Raw genomic sequence first — 12,052 nt, 5'->3', positions numbered from 1 at the left:
TTTTTTATTTAATCCCTATAGAAAAATAGTACGAATGCCCTCAATAAACTTAGAATTGAACTGCCAAATGACCCAGCAATTCCACACTTGAGGATCTACCCCCAATACTTAAAAACATTCATTCAAGGGGTTGAAGCCATAGTATAGCAGGTAGGGTGTTTACCTTGCATGCAGCTGATATGGGTTTGATCCTTGGGATCCCATATAGTCCCCCACGCACCGCCAGGAGTAATTCCTGACTGAAGAGCCAGGAATAACTCCTGAGCATTGCCAGTCGTGACCCAAAAAGACAAAAAAAAAAAAAGGAACTGTTGTTCATTGCTGCACTTAGTATAGTAGCTAGATATGGAATCAACCCATAACAGGCGTCCAACAACAGATGAATGGATTATAAAGATGTGGTATATACATACAATGGAATACTATGCAGCTGCAAGGAACGATAAAATCATGCAATTGGCTGAAACCTGGAAGAGGAAGGTATGTTGAGTGAAGCAAATCAGGAGAAAAACAAGCATCGGATGATCTCACTTCTCTGTAGGATATGGAAATGTAATGTAGTAATGGGGGCGGGGGGGGTTTTTGCCAGGATCACTCTTGACCCCAGAGCCAAAGGAGAAGAACGAGAAGGGGGAAAAAAAATCAAGGGGAAAAGAAAAAAGATGAGAAAGAGATGTAATGAAATACAGGGGTGAGGGCATCAGTTATACTGGTGATATGGGAGAGTGATAAAGCCACAGACCCAACAACACTGAAAACATGAGATCTAAGCAGCAACTGCCAAACTTTGAAATGTGGGAAAGGGGATCAAGTATGGGAACACTGGTGGAGGGATACGGACATTGGTAGTGGGACTAGTGTTGAAATACTATATGCCTAAACTCAACTATCAGTAACTATCTAAATCACAATACTTTAGTAAGTTATAAATCAGTGCTATAGGGGCTGGAGAGCCGGTAGGGCATTTGCCTTGCACACAGTCGACCCCGATTCCATTCCCCGGCATCCCATGGTCCCCCCAGCACCACAAGGAGTAATTCCTGAGCGCAAAGTCAGGAGTAAACCCTGAGTATCGCCAGGTATTATCCAAAAGCAAAAAAATCATAAAAATTAGTGCTTTAATAAAAATTATAAAAGTAAAATAAAACACTAACTACTGATTGCAATGTACATTTGGTATACTTGAAAAACTAAGTGCAGCTGTACATGATACACTGTCAGTAACAGTATTGCAAACCATAGTGCCTAAAAGAAAAAAAAAGAAAGGGTGGGGAAGGATGAGCCATGGTGGGGTGGGGTGAGAAAAGTGAGTGAGAAATGTGCATGTGCTAAGGGTATTGGAACATTGTATGACTAAAACTCAGTCATGAAGGATTTTGTAACTGTGTAACTCAAGGTGATTCAATAAAAAATAAACTTTTTTAAAAAAAAAAGAAAGTAAGTGTAACATTTCCATAAATGTTAAAGACAGTGTTATCATATAACCCAACAATTACAGCCCTAGGTGCAGTCATAATAAAACTGAATATATTCATCCACACAAAAAACTTGTACAGAGAGGATAGTGATAACTCAGTGGACAAACACCTGCCTTGCAAACATGAGGCCCCAAGTTCAACATCTAGCACAGCCGCATATACTTAAGTATGACACTAGCATCTCTGAAGTGTAGGGCTACTAATGGCAGAATGTGAGATCACCTGCACATTTCCTTGCTAGTTTTTCCTTTTCTTCTTTTTTTGGGCAGGGGGGCCACTTCCTGGTGCTGCTCAGGGATCAAACTCAGGTTGGCGACATGCTCAAGCCCCAGTGCATTCCCTTTCTCTTTTCGTTTCCTTCTTTCTTTTTTGGCTTTTCTATAACCAGAATACTCAGGGGTTACTCCTGGCATCCCTCACATGGGATGCTAGCAATCAAACCCAGGTTCACCACATGCGAAGCGAACACCCCACCTGCTATACAACTGTTCCGGTCCCATGCAGTCCCTTTCAGTCACACCAAGTATGTACAAGAACCACAACCAAGTGTACAGATGTAAGTCCTGGGCAGCACCTAAATCAAGTGTGTGACTCCCTAAGCTGGAGAAATAGTACAGAGGGTAGGATGCTTGCCCTGCACGTGGCCAACCCAGGTTCAGTCCCCAGAACCTTACATGCTTTCCCAAATCCCCACCAGGAATGATCATGGAGCACCGAGCCAGGAGCAAGTCATAAGTACTGCCAGGTGTGGCCTAACCACGTCCCCCTCCCCCCAAAAGTACAAGTCTCAAATGAGCATTAAACCAAGTCCATGCAAACCCTAATCATTGAAGAAACACTGATAGGGGCTGCAGTGATAGCACGGCGGGTAGGGCATTTGCCTTGCACGAGGCCAACCCAGGTTCAATCCCTGGCACCCCATATGGTCTTCCAAGCACTGCCGAGAGTAATTCCTGAGTGCAGAGCCAGGAGCAACCCCTGAGCATCACTGGGTGTGACCCAAAAAGAAAAAAAAACTGGAAAATTTAAAAATACACAAACAACCATTTCAGTATAAACAAAAAACAACCCAGTGTTTCAGGAATAGAAAAACAATATGGCAGCAGATAGGCCACTTGCCTTACGGATGCTGGACTCAATACCAGGTACCATATACAACTGCCCATGTTCCACCTGGCAATTTTCAGGGCATACTCCTGGCTCTGCACTCAAGAATTACTTTTTTTTTTTTTGAAACGTAGGAGTACTGCTATTTATTCAGCCATTGGTTAAGCTGACTGAACCAGGCATGAACTCCACTCAAGAACTACTTCTAACGGTGCTTGGGGGATTATGGGGTCCAGGGTCGGTTGTGTGCAAGGCAAGCACTCTACCCACCGTACTGTATTTTTGGCCCCACTTGCATAAATTTGCACGAGTTTTAAAATTTGGTTTTGTTTTTTACGCCATAGACAGCTATGCTCAGGGCATACTTATTCCTGACTGTGTGGCTCAAGGATCACTCCTACAGGTGCTCAGGAATCAAACTGGGCTAACACACCACCTACTGTACTCTCTCTCTGGTCTCAACCCAGTGCTTTAGAACTAGATCCCGTGAGCTCTGAGTCCACCACTCTGCCTAAATCTCGAGTTAGTCAACAACCCAGACACACTCAAACACTGCCAGAGAGCCAGTCAGGAGTACGCCCTCCCCCACAACAGAAAAGAATCGAGTCCTGCTCTTTCCCTCAGAGCACGCTGCAGCGGTAGCAGCTGGAACAGTCATGGCTCAAGACCTTCCTGGAACGAAGGAGAAGCTGCTCAAGCAGCTGGATGACCTAAAGGTGAAGCAGTCCCAGCTGCAAGTCACCAAAGTGGCAGGCAGCCCAACGTCCAAGCTCTTCATATCCATCACCCATGTTCTCACCATCAGTCACCAGACTTAGAAAGAGATCTTCAAAAAATTCTACAAGGGCAAGAAGTACAAGACACTCTATTTGCAGCCCAAGGAGAGAGATCATGCGTCACCGACTCTTCTTGAGTCATGAAGGCATGATGAGCGCCTGAAGACCAAGCAGCAGCAGTGGAAGGAGCAAATGGATCTGGTGATCAAGGCCTGAGCCAGTCACAATAAAGCACATTCACTGGCAAAAAAAAAGAGAACAGTCCTTTGGACCAGGGAGACAGCTCAAGTGCTGAAGTGCATACTTCATATGCAAGAGTCCTGAGTTACATCCCTGTCACCACTTGGTCCCCAAAGCATGGCTGAAAGTGACTTCCAAGAGGTGAGCAGACCCTGAACACCACACCACCAGATGGGTCGAAGAACCAAAATTAAAGCAGGGCCATGGAAATAGTATGCTTAGGTATATTATTTGTGGCGAATATCAGCTCAATCTCTGGCACCCCATAATGGTCCCCCCAAACACTGCCAGGAGTGATCCCTGAGCACCACAGGGTACACAACAAAACTGTGGTGTATATATAACTATCAACTGGAAAAAAGAAATCATGTTACATACTGCTAAATGAATATTAAAGAATATGCTAGGGGCTCCATATGCTATTGAGCACAGCGGGTAGGGCATTTGCCTTGCACGCGGCAGACCCGGGTTCGATTCCCAGCATCCCATATGGTCCCCTGAGCACCACCAGGGATAATTCCTGAGTGCAGGACCAGGAGTAAACCCTGTGCATCGCTGGGTGTGACCCAAAAAGAAAAAAAAATGTTAAAAGCAGAAAGAAAACAAACACTAAATGATTCCAATCATGAGTTAAGTTGATAACTTTATAGAAACAATGACTCTTAGGGGAAATGAGGTATCAGTTGTTCTACAGGTGTGGTTCATTTCAAGACAAAAGATGCTCCCAGACCTGTAACAGTGTAATTCACACTGAACACTACTAGCTTTTGTTTGTTTGGGGAAGGAGGCTTGGATCATACCAGCTGAGTTCAGGAATTACTCCTGGCAGTGCTTAAGGAGCCATCTGTAGTGCAAGGGATAGACTCTGCGCCTACCCCACAGAAGGCACACACCTTCCTGCTATATTAGAGCTCCAGCCCCAACTTTACTGATTTTCATTTACTTTTGGTTTTGGAGTCAAATCCTGCCTGTACTCAGGGCTTACTCCTGGCTCTGCACTAAGGAATCACTCCTGGAGGTTGGTGCTGGTGGGCCATAGGGTACTGGGGATCAAACCCAAGTGCAACCCCATGAATTTTTACAATTAAATGTTTTACAATTGGGACCAGAGACATTCAGTGGGTAGGGTCCTTGCCTTGCAAACGGCCGACCATGGTTTGGTCTCCAGCATGGTATGGTCTCCTGAGTCCTGCCAGGAGTGATCCTTGAGTACAGACTCAGAAGTAACCCCTAGCATCACTGGGTGTGGCCAAAACCAAAACCAAATAAAAATGTTTTATAATCCAAGCAGCCAATCCCAGTTCGATCCGCAGAACCTTATATGGACCTCTGAGCACCCACAAAATGACCCCTGAGCACAAAGCCAGAAATAAACCCTAATCAACACTGGGGATGGTCCAAAATCCTCTCCCCAAATTAAAGTTATAATATTTTATCAGGCTGGGAAGATGGTTGAGATTGATAGAGTGCATACCTTGAATGCTTGTGACCTGGGTTCATCCTTTGGCATGGAAAATAAGAAGACAGAAAATAGGAATACAGACATTGGCCAAAGATGTGGTTCAGGGGTAAAACAGTTTGCCTTGTCATGTGTGAGGATATGATTCATTCCTGGAACCCCAAACAATTCCCCTACTTAAAGTAGTCTCCAAGTATCACCAGGTACGACCCCAAAATTGGGGGGGGGGGGGGGAGGGAAGAGATCTGGCAATAACTCCAAGAGCTAAGCACACATTTCGCATGCTGGATCATGCTGCTTGGGCTTTGCATGCTGGGGATTAACCAGATCAACCCAGCAGTGCTGGAACCACCAGTGGTGATGCAGGGATGCACCCAGCTAGACCTGAAGGGCTCTATGGTGTCAAAAATCAATGAGGATCAAAATTAAACCAAGGCTGTATTAAATAAAAATTCCAGTAATCATGATATCTGTAGAAAATTCTTCCATTCCGCAATTTTTATGCCTACTATGCAAATACAAAAATGTAAGACACTGGGGTCAGAGCGATAGTATAGAGGGGAGAGCATTTACCTTGGATACAGTTGATCCAGGTTTGATCCCCAGCATACCATATGTTCCCCCAAATACCACTAGGAGTAATCCCTGAATGCAGAGTCAGAAGTAAGCTGTGCCCAAAAAAAGAAAACACCCCCTCCCCAAATATGTGACACTATATTACCTGTCTACAAAGACCTAACAAAAGTAGGAAAAGAGAAACAATCAAAATTAATTAGTCATACACAAAAGACAACTGATAGCACTAAAGGTGTACCAGAGACCGTCAGAAAATCCTCAACAAAGATATTTCAGTTCATCTTTAAAAACACATAGCACATAGTACAGCGGGTAGGTTGTTTGCCTTGCATGCAGCCAACCTGGGTTCGATTCCTCCATCCCTCCTGGAGAGCCTGACAAGCTACCAAGAGTATCCCTCCCACATGGCAGAGCCTGACAAGCTTCCCATGGTGTATTGATATGCCAAAAACAGTAACAGTAACAAGTCTCACAATGGAGACATGACTGGTGCCCGCTAGAGCAAATCCACGAACAACAGGAGGACAGTGCTACAGTGCTTTAAAAACTGAAATTAAGAGGCTAGGCAGGTAAGGTATTTGCCTTCCAAGGGAGCCTAACCTAGGTTCAATCTTCAGGACTGCACATGGTTTATGAGTGATCCCTGAGAACAGGCGAAAGCCTGAGAATGACCTGCTGTGGCCCCAAAACAGAACAAAACCCTGAAAAGGGCTAACAAGACAGTACAGGGGTTATGTCTCTTGCACATCAGACAACAGTTTGCTCCTTGCTCCCTGCTGTCCTCTGAGCACGAGCAACTCTAGCACAGAGCCGAAACAGCTCAAGTATTCCAAGTGTGCTTCCCCCCTTTAAAAAGAAACTGAAAATGAGACAGAATAATAGTACAGTGGGTAGGACACTTGCCTTATATATGGGGGACCCAGGTTTGATCCCCAGCACCACATTGGGTTTCCTGAGCCCCTAGAGAAGTGATCCCTCAGTAGAGTCAAGAGTAAACCTTGAATACTCTTGAACACTCCGGGAGTGACCCAAAGAACAAACGATAAAACTGAAAATGACTTCAATTAAATTCGACTTTTCTTCACAGACAGAAAAATGTCAAAATCTACGGACTTTCCTGTTTCAACATTTCCTTTCACCTTTGAGATATTATTGTAGTTAACATTTCATATATTTAAAAAAAACTAAAAGAAGGGGTGTTAATGGAGCAAGTAAAGTCTCTTCAAGTGGTGCTGGGGAACAAGAAAGAAAGGGCGCTGGATTACCTACAGTTAATGGCAGAGGGGAGCAGACTAATGGTGGAGGTTTGGTGTTGGAATGCTATATGCATGAGACCCTATCACCAACAGTACTGCGAATCACACTAATTCATAATATGTTTAACTTTTTTTGTTGTTTAACGTTTTTCAAAAAAGAAAACTAGGGGCTAGAGCATTTGCAGGTAGAGCATTTGCCTTGCACGTGGCGGATCAGAGTTCAATCCCCAGCATCCCTTACGGTCCCCCAAGCATCGCCATGAGTGATTCCTGAGTGCAGAGCCAGGAGTAAACCAAGCATCACCAGGTGTGACCCAAAAAGTCAAAAAAAGGGCTGGAGAGATAGCACAGCGGGTAGGGCGTTTGCCTTGCATGCAGCCGACTCGGGTTCGATTCCTAGCATCCCATATGGTACCCTGAGCACCGCCAGGAGTAACTCCTGAGTGCAGAGCCAGGAGTAACCCTGTGCTTCACCAGGTGTGACCCAAAAAGAAAAAAAAAGTCAAAAAAAGAAAAAAGAAAGATGAAAACTATAGGGGACAAAGTGATAGTACAGTGGGTAGGGCAACCCAGGTTCAATCCTTAGCATCTGGGTCACCTTAACACTGCCAGGAGAAATTCCTGAGCACAGAGCCAGAAATTACCCCTCAGCATTGCCAGGTGTCATCTCCAGACACTCCAGACACAAATTTGAATAATTAGGGTCTGAAGGCATATCGAATACTCTCGGTAGCTTGCCGGGCTCTCCGAGAGGTGCGGAGGAATCGAACTCGGGTCGGCCATGTTGGCTGCGTGCAAGGCAAACGCCCTACCCGCTGTGCTATCACTCCAGCCCAAATAATAAAATAAAAATATTTAAAAAAGAAAAAAGAAAACTATTCCCTGGGAAAAGGAGGTGGGGTACACTGGTGAGGAATCTGTTGTTGGAATTATGTGCACAGGAAACCATCATTAACAGTACTGTAAATCATAAAACCTAAATAAAAAGTTGTAAAGAAAAAAGAAAACTAAAGTTCAAACACTTGAACTAATTGGCCTAATATAAGAACATTAGTTTGAACCACAGAGTTAATACAGGGGTTACGCCCTTACCATGCACACAGCCCACCCAGGTTCAATCCCCTACAACACACGTGGTTTCCTGAACACTAGCAGGAGGAATCTCTGAGCAAAAAGCCAAGAGTAATCCCTGAGCACAACTAGGTGTCCCCCCCCAAAAAAAAAACAAAAAAAATTAATTAAAAAAAATTTTTTTGATCTAGTGCTCAGCATAGCACAGAAACCAATGCCAGGCCACTAATGACATCAAAGGTACTTTCCAATATGACATCTAGTTCTGGGAATTTATAAACAGTCAAATTCTAAATATAAGGTAAAATACAAACCTTATGAAGTTCATAACTGCACCTTAAAATTACAAGGGCCAGAAAGAATGAGTTGTGTGTCTAAGATTTTCCAAGTCTTCTGTGCCCTAAGACTAGTTATGTAAATTCTTTGCAATGGAAATATGCTACCAACAAGGAAACGCATTCAAAAATAAAAGTACTGGAGCTGAAGAGAGAATTCAGTGGGCAGGGCATGCAGATGACCTGGAGAATACAGTGCCTTGCATGCAGATGACCTGGATTTGGTCCTTGTCATCCCACATGGTCTCCTGGGCATCACCAGGGGTAATTTCTGAGTGCAGGGACAGGAATAACCCCAGTATATCTCAGGTGTGACCCAAAAGAGAAACAAAAAAATTCAACATCTCTTCCTAACAAAAGTCTCAACACAAAATCCTGCAACAGGGGCCAGAGATACAGGTCAGCAGGTAGGGCACTTACTTGCCTTGTATGCAAATGACCCAACCTGTATTCCATTCCTGGCACTACATATGGCCCACCAGCACTGACAGGAGTAAGTCCAAAGCACAATGCCAGGACTAAGCCCTGAGCACTGTCTAGTGTGAACCAAAAAGAAAAAAATCCCTGGAGCAATTAATGTTCGGCAGAAAACGAAGTCAATCGAGAATCTTAAAGGGTAGAACCTTTACTACTTAAACAACGGGAAAATGTACTTGATTAGGGAATGAAGGGATAGTACAGTTGCTGGAGGCAGACAAGGTTTGATCACCACATCATATGGTCTGCCAGCACACTCAGGTGTAGTCTCTGAGCACAGAGCCTGGAGGAAGCCCTGAGCATCACCAGTTAAGTCCTCAAAACAAACAAACAAACAAAAGTTACAAAAACTAAGAAAAGTCTTAATTTTTGGGGGGGAGAGGGGATCGGTCACACCTGGGGATACTCAGTGGTTACTCCTGGCTGTGCACTCAGGAATTACTCCTGGTGGTGCTGGAGCTCAAACCTTAGTCTGCCACATGCAAGGCAAGTGCCCAGCCTGATCTGGCCTCCAAAAGTCCTAACTTTCTGTAAAGCCAGCTCAAAGGCCTAAATACATCAGTAAATACACTTTCACTGATATCTTTGTCAAGGCAGTCATAGTCTGGCTGTAATTTTATTACTCTGAAATATGAACGTTTTACCGTCTACAATAATAGCAAGTTCTACTGTGGCAATAAGGAAAATATATGGAGTAGCTTTTAGCTCGCAGAGTTCTGAATTATAAATAAATAACTAAAATCTTAGGTCAAGATAACACTGAATGATGAAATCTGTCTCTCTTGTGGGGGAGGGGGGCCGCGGGGCCGGGGCAGGAGGCCACAACTGATGCTCAGTGCTTACTCCTGGCTCCGCACTAGGGATCACTTCCGGTGGCACTTCAGAAAACCATGCGCGATGCTGAAGACCAAGTCCCGGTCCGCCACGCAGCACCTTCACTGCTGAGTTACTATCGCTCCAGTCCCCAAATCTGGCGTTTTGCATGTTTCCCACAAGCCAGAGAACACAAGTAAAGCCACCAAGTACATAGATGAGGATTTACTTTTCCTGAAGCCCCGCGAAGCTAAAGCCAACTTCCTATCCAAACTCATCCCACTGGTACAAAATGATTGATTTGAAGAAAAAAAAAAAAAGATTCCCCTAGGTTAAAAGAAAATGGACTCAGCAGGCAAGCAGTTAGCACCAACTCCCTGGGACCCAGTGTCTGGCCTTCTGCTAGGCAAGGTGACCAATTGAAAAAAATGCAAAAAGACAATGGATGTCAAATGCAATTAAGATTAGGAGAAGGAAAAGGGAAAAAAAAATAAATGCCACCAGGGGAACAATTAGCAGGTTTTCCTTTCGGCGAACCTGCTCCGACGGTTCTGCAGCTCGAACTAAACAGGTCCACGCTCCCCGAACAGCCAACAGTGCGCGGCGCGGGGCCCCGGGGGAGTCCTTAGGCGAGCCCTGAGCTGGCTCACGGGGGTGAGGGGACGCCGTTCCAAGCCCGGGTTTCTGTTCTGAGACTGTCCCCCCCAGAGCTCCGCGACAGTCCCCTGTTCATCTGCACTGGAAAGCGGCCGTGCCCGGCGCCCTCAAAAGTAACCCGCGCTTTGCGGCTCTGGCGCCCGATTCCGGACGGCTCGGGCCGCCCCTCGGGATCGACCCCCCGGCCCTCCCCGGAAAAGGCCGCCACGCGGGTTCCGATCAGACCCCGAGGGGGCAGCGTGGGGGTCGCCTCCCTCTCCCGCGGCCGCCGCGAGCGACCCCCGCGTCCCGAGTCCACGGAGCGCGGGACCCCCCCCCCCACCCCCGACGGAGCGATTTCCTGGAAAGCGACACTCGGCCAGGTCCCGCCCCCGCGGCCGGCGTCTGGGCCGCACGGGGGGCGCCCCCCACCCACCGAGCAGCCGGAAGCCGTCCCCGCGCCCGCGCCCGCGGCCCCGGCCCCGGCCCGCGCGCGCAGCCTCGCCCGGCGCCTCGGCCCGGCCTCCGCTCCGCTCCGCTCCCGCCCGCAGCCCCGACCCGGCGCCGCGGGGCCTGCGCCGCCGCCCCCCGCCCGGTCCCCCCACCCCGCCCGCCCCGGCCGCGCGCGAGGCCCGCGTCGCCCTCCGCCCCGCCGGCCGCTCCCCGGCGCCCCTCAGGCCCCCGAGCACGCAACGGCCGCGCCGGAAAATGGCGGAGCGCGGCGGCCGCCGTGGGCGCGCGCGCGGGCGGCGCGGCACTCACCGTCCGGCGCGGGGCGGCGCGCCGCCGAGCGGGCGAGCGGGCGTCCGGCGTCGCTCCCCGGGGCGCTCCCGCCGGCCGGCCTCCCCCTCCGCCCCTCAGGCCCTCTCCGCCGGAGCCGCGGCCGCCATGTTCTCCGGTCAGCCCCGAGCGCACGCACGGCGTCATCGCGTCATCACGCCACGCGTCAGCGCGCCCGGCGACGTCAGCGCGCTCGGGGCGCCGGGCCGTCGGCCGCTGTGCGCAGGCGCGGGGCGGGGCCCGCGGGGCGGGGGCGGGGCCCGCGGGGCCGCACGCGGCGCCCCGGCGGCGTCTTTGGGTCTTTTGTTCCCTCCCGAGGGGCAGGGGCGCGGAAAGCCAAGCGGGGTGCGGGCCCGGTGCCCGGGACCCGACGCCTGACCCGCTCTCTGCCTATTGTCAGCTAACCTCGGTGGCTTAAAAAAAAAAAAAAAAAGAAACAACTTCCAGCATTTGAGGAAGAAACTTTTTCCCCCTGCGGCGCTTACAGGCGAAGGCAGGTCCTTCTGCAAGGAGAGGCCCCACTGGCCAAGGTTCGAGAACCTAAGTCAAAGCATCCCCCACGCCCCTCTCTCCCGGTTGTTGCGTTTATGCCTTATCTGATGCCAGCCTGGGCGGTGGTTGTCTCCGTCCCTCGTCCCTCGTTTAAGGCCGAGTCCAAGTTACAAAAACAGAGTCCCGTGCACAGCTACTTTGGAAAGCTCATTCAGATGCCTGCCCCCAGCACGGCCTGGAGGAATCCCTGAGTCCAGAGGCAGGAGTAACCCTGAGCATTGGCCAGTGTGGCCCCAAAACACAACCCAAAAATATAGTTAAATGCCTCCAACCCGATTGAATATTAGGAAAATTACTGTATCAGACATAAAGAACAGGGGCCTGAGCGATAGTACAGCAGGTAGGGAGTTTGCCTTGCACACCTCCAACCTGGGTTCAATCCCTGGCATCCCATATCGTCCCCCAAGAACTGCCAGAAGTAATTCCTAAGTCCAGAGCCAGGAGTAGCCCCTGAGCATCACTGGGTGGGTGTGACAGCCCCCCATAAAAAAAAGCA

The 12,052-nt window shown here is 48.6% G+C and overlaps 1 protein-coding gene across 2 annotated transcripts in view; it reads right to left on the bottom strand.

The window, feature by feature from the left end:
- The window catches only part of WDR33 (WD repeat domain 33), a 108,656-nt gene extending 97,531 nt beyond the window's left edge, over positions 1-11,125 (bottom strand). For both annotated transcript variants that reach the window (XM_056115453.1, XM_056115454.1), the window contains exon 1: positions 10,987-11,125. The gene's annotated coding sequence lies outside the window, so the exon portion shown is untranslated. The remainder of the gene's footprint in view (positions 1-10,986) is intronic.
- Between the last annotated feature and the right edge of the window lie 927 nt (positions 11,126-12,052).

Source organism: Sorex fumeus, unplaced genomic scaffold (genome assembly GCF_029834395.1).
Source record: "Sorex fumeus unplaced genomic scaffold, SorFum_2.1 ptg000029l, whole genome shotgun sequence".
NCBI lineage: Eukaryota > Metazoa > Chordata > Mammalia > Eulipotyphla > Soricidae > Sorex > Sorex fumeus.
The sequence above is the reverse complement of the archived record's forward strand: the minus strand, read 5'-3'. Positions and strand labels throughout refer to the sequence as shown.